This window comes from Cynocephalus volans, chromosome 1 (genome assembly GCF_027409185.1).
Source record: "Cynocephalus volans isolate mCynVol1 chromosome 1, mCynVol1.pri, whole genome shotgun sequence".
Classification (NCBI taxonomy): Eukaryota; Metazoa; Chordata; class Mammalia; order Dermoptera; family Cynocephalidae; genus Cynocephalus; species Cynocephalus volans.
Window position 1 is genome coordinate 130,966,944 of NC_084460.1, and position 4,752 is coordinate 130,971,695.

A 4,752-nucleotide genomic window follows, 5' to 3' on the forward strand; every position below is an offset into this window, starting at 1 on the left:
CCTGTACAATTGTAACATTTCTATAATCCATTATAGAGATAAAAATTTAGGAATAGATGAACTGCCTCCTTAAACAGATTCCACATACTAATAATCACAAGCTTTGGAAAATCTTTACACAGAAAATATTAAGTCACTGCAGTTGCCAAAATAAGGGTCTTTATGTTGATATTTCTCAGCTCTTACTAATAAATGTTTTTTGGGTTTTTTTTTTTTTGTCTTTTTTGTGACCGGCACTCAGCCAGTGAGTGCACCCGCCAGTCCTATATAGGATCCGAACCTGCGGCGGGCCAGCGCCGCACTCTCCCGAGTGCGCCACGGGCTCGGCCCCTAATAAATGTGTTTTAAAATCTTTGCTAAAAGTACAGTTTTCTTCCTCCCCTATTTTTTTTTTTTTTTTTTTTTTTTTGGTAATAGCCTCATTTCAAATTCTACTCCCTTCTCCATACCCAAAACCTGATGCCCCCAAACGGGGTGCTAGTCAATTTTGTGGGATGTCTTAAGTCTCCTTTAGAAAAATCAAAGTTGAGTAAAGTTAATAAAAAAAAAATTTACAAAGCATGTACTAGGCACTGTACATTCATGACCTAATTTAATGTCATCTATGGAATAGATTTAAACATGACGAAACCACCTTAAGTAAACTGTCTAAGGTCACTGAGCTAATCAGGCCAGAACTTGAACCCAGGTCTTTATGACTGGGAAATCTATTCACATAAAATCTGCACTATATTGCTTTACATTCACTTACCACTTAGTTTTTAAAATACTTTAACATAGATTACTTAGGGTTTATCTCACTGAAACTCATAATACACTTGAGAAGAAGGTTCATAAGTATCACCTCCACTCCCAACTTTATTTAAAAGGGCATGTAACTTTAGTGGCGGAGCTGAATGAATACCCTCTTTTAGTCTCAGGCTAAAAATCACCCTACCTGTAGCTCACAAAGAGCCACTTTTTTCTTTTCTTTTTTTTTTGGTGGCAGGCTGGTACAGGGATCTGAACCCATAACCTTGGGGTTATAAGGTTGCACTCTAACCAACTGACAGAGCCACTTTTTTCACTTAGTACAACTTACTCCTCTTCCTTTCCCTCCCATATTTGGATGATAATCATAACTAGTGGTAATGCACATGCTGTGAAAATAAGTTGGTTACTGCATTAATAAAGTCCATTTGAGGTTTATGTCCATTCTATTGACCATGATTTGGAAGATTATATTTGAAAGTTAATACCTAGTGTACAACCTTAGATGCTGCAAGAGTTAGTGGTTTAATCTCATTGTCTAATTGTCCAACACCCATTCAATAATCAATTTACTGAGTGCTTATAAGGTACCTCAGCATCCTGGTGCTGAAGACACAGCAGTAGAGATACAGTCCTTGAACTCCGAGCTTCATGGTTTATTGAGGAATAGCCCAGCAAACAACAAGTAAATACAATGTGTTAGAAATGAAAATAGAGGAATGGAAAATATTGTGTAATAATCTATAGGACTGAGTGGCTACCTTTGTCTATGGGGAAAGAAAGCATTCTTGCTGGTGGGGATAATCTACAAAGGCAGGGAAAACAAGAAAGACCTCAGAGTAAGAAAACAAGAGGTGTCAGCAGTCCTAACACAAAAACGTCTCTCTGTTATTTAATGGTAGATAGACTGTGGTACAATTCTCTAATAAACATGAAGATTTCTATATGTCACACTCATAAACGATAAAGCTAGTCTCAGAAATGTCTTCTAAGCTTCAAATCACATTTGTGTGTGTGTGTGTGTGTGTGTGTGTGTTTGAATTGGGCATAATGTCGAAGCTCTTTTTCACTTTCAACTTCAGCAGCAATTTAGTCACCAATTCCTTCTGCTATTTTTCTAGATTTCATCAGTGGTCTAAGTTATTGCTTTCATAAGTTTGTTCCCTAAAATTGGGAGAATTGTGAAGTAAAACTGCAGACTCATTCAACCTCTTTTATACTGACATTTTCCTGAGTACACAATGCTTTTTAGCTAGTTTCACCTTTCCCATTTTGGTTTCACCCAGATAGGACTGGTTTGAACTTCCAGAACACTTCAGAAATTTCCCTTATTTGGTGGAATGTCACCTGGGCAATGAAGCAGCACTGTTTATTTTTTCTCTCCTCTACAGATCAGAAAACCTCACTCTGAAGAAAATGAATAAAATTTATATCTGCAGCAGACATGGCTACACAAACATATCAGTAGATTATTGCTATTATTGTCCAGTATTGGTCATAAGTACAAAATGCTAAAATTGTAAATCTACACAAGACAACAGTGGTCTTCTTTATTACGAGGGGAAAGCAAGATCTTCAAGGTTATGTTTTCTAGTAAGGAGTATCAATAGGCCAGTTTTTCTATTTTGAACATACCATAAAAATATTTTGTTAAATTGCTATTATTCTAGGATTTTAACTTTTTGTTCTCCTTAACAAAGACCAGTTTATTGCTAAGAATTTGAAAGATACAGAAAAACAAAAATAAGTCACATCCATCACTAAAAGATAATGTTTCCATCTTCCTCATTTTTCAGCTATCTTCTTAATGGATTCTTTAATTACATTGATTAGAAAACTACAAGGTTTAACTGAGAATATAATTTTTTATCTTAAGAAAAAAATGTAATTTAAATTTTAAAAATGAAATTTTAATTTTTGTAAGTCCTTTTGATTTAAAAGAAACAAGGAACTTTCTGAGTTTGCAGTACAAATAAAAGAGTTTAACCCTAAACTGAAAAATGCTCTCCCTATAAAGCACATTGTTTGGAGTCAAAACATTGGCTACTATATTACATATGAAATGGGAGGGCACTGGGATGGACAAAAATCTAGGCAAAACAATTTCTATATTTTCACAAAATACTATTCATCATATGAAGAGGTCACCCAGAGTTTTACAAATGGAGAAACATAAGGAGAGACACAAATGCTACTTAACACAATTTTGCCACAAAGCTGGTCAAGGAATTGATTGGAAATGGCAAAAAGAGAAAGATGTCAAAGACAAAAAATATGAAATCAGAAATATCTCAACTTAATCTTCTTACCTTCAAGTTTATGGTCAAATAAATTTGGTTTAATTATATTTCCAGCCCAGTAAGTTTCTAAAGAAACTTCCCTTTCAAAGGAAATCAAGTTACTTTTCCATAAGCTAGCCTGGGCCTCCTGCAGACGACACCGCAACACCATCTTTCAACGCCTCCCCATTCAATCGAGACTGTCGTATTACCAACACCCCCTGTTTTGAAGACAGTATATCTTTATTCCTTCAACTGTTCTCTGCTTCGAAGAAGAAAAATCTGCTTTTACCCTTCCAGTGCCACCCGAAGCTTGTGAACACCTATAGAACCTCTCCTGTAGGGATGTCAGATAAAACCCTTAGAATTACCGAGAAAGCACATTCGGAGAGACGCTTTTCAATGACTCCGCAGTGAGGGCCATATCACTGACATTCCCTCCCAAGCCAGTCTCACTGGAAACGCCTCTGCCTCCAGGGATTTTCCTGCATTCCCACTCCCCAGCCCCGGGCTGAGGGTGAAGACGGCGATGGTCTTTGCCAAAGATTGGGCTTTGGGGAATGGGATCTGGCGGCTACTGCAGACCCCGAGGAACGGCTGAAGCAACCCTACTACCCGAAGTCCCAAAGACTCCGAATAGGTAACCATAATGGCCGCACTCACTCCCAACACCGGGAAAGGTGGACATTTCAACCCCCAAATAGCGGGGGCGACCACGGTGGGGGAGCGAGGGTCAGGAAATAGGGAGAGATGAGCTCCTTGCCGGTAACAGGGTGACAGCGGGGAGGAAGCCCCGGGCAGTGGAGGCTCCCGTCCACACTCTCCCTTCCCTTTCTCCTCCCACCCCTTTTCCTATTCCCACCAGTCGCCGGTTACCGGTCACCGCTCGCTTGCCCGGGCGCGAGGTGCAGAAGCAGTACAATCCACGAACCCAGAGGCTCTGTCACTGCGGGAGGGGAAGTCTTCAGCTGCAGGGGGGTGGGGGAGAGGGCGGGGTCTGACCGATCACGTGACCCGAGCCCCGCCCTTCTTCCCCCATTTTGGCAAGGTACACCTTGGGGACTTGTGTTTTAGCGGATCGTCTGAATATCAAATTTCTCGCAAATAAAGAAAAAACTAAACAAATTTTCACAAAGATTGTATTGTAAAGTGAAACGTAAAAGGCATGGATGGCAAGCGTTAAAGTGCATTGCTAAGGAAGTGACGTTCATGCTACCATCTAGGGACCGGAAATGGCCATGGAGTTCCGTCCCTCTGGGGTCCGTGGGTAAAATCCCAGGCTGTACGTTTTGGGTAGTCACGTGATCTCAAAACGAGGTGTGCTGGAGTGTAGCCAAGTTATCCGACCGTTTTTTAATTACATTTGCTTTTGAAACCCCTCATTTACTTGAGTGATCCACAGACTTCTTTACATTTATAAGAACCAAGTTTATAAAACCCTATTGAGACAAGAGCGTTTTGAAGGTCACTCTGGTGACTACCAACTGGGAAAGACGGGACGGGGAAAGATAATCTTGCTGATGTAGGAAAGGAGAGGGAGGAGTGGAACAATCCGGATTTCACCGCTAGGGCCAGTCCTACAAGTAGTGTCGTAAGGGGTGGGAGGAGGAGCGTGACTCCAGAAGGCACAGCCCAGTAGAAAGATGGAGGTACCAGAGTGGAGGGGGAAGGGTACGCGGAGTCGAGCAGTGCGGCTGCGCGTGAGGCGGCAAACGCGCCGGCG

At 40.9% G+C, this 4,752-nt stretch overlaps 1 protein-coding gene across 1 annotated transcript in view; it reads right to left on the minus strand.

Moving 5' to 3' along the window:
- The window catches only part of ATP6V1A (ATPase H+ transporting V1 subunit A), a 49,994-nt gene extending 46,011 nt beyond the window's left edge, over nt 1–3,983 (minus strand). Inside the window, exon 1 of the mRNA XM_063091921.1 lies at nt 3,906–3,983. The gene's annotated coding sequence lies outside the window, so the exon portion shown is untranslated. The remainder of the gene's footprint in view (nt 1–3,905) is intronic.
- Nucleotides 3,984–4,752: the final 769 nt, after the last annotated feature.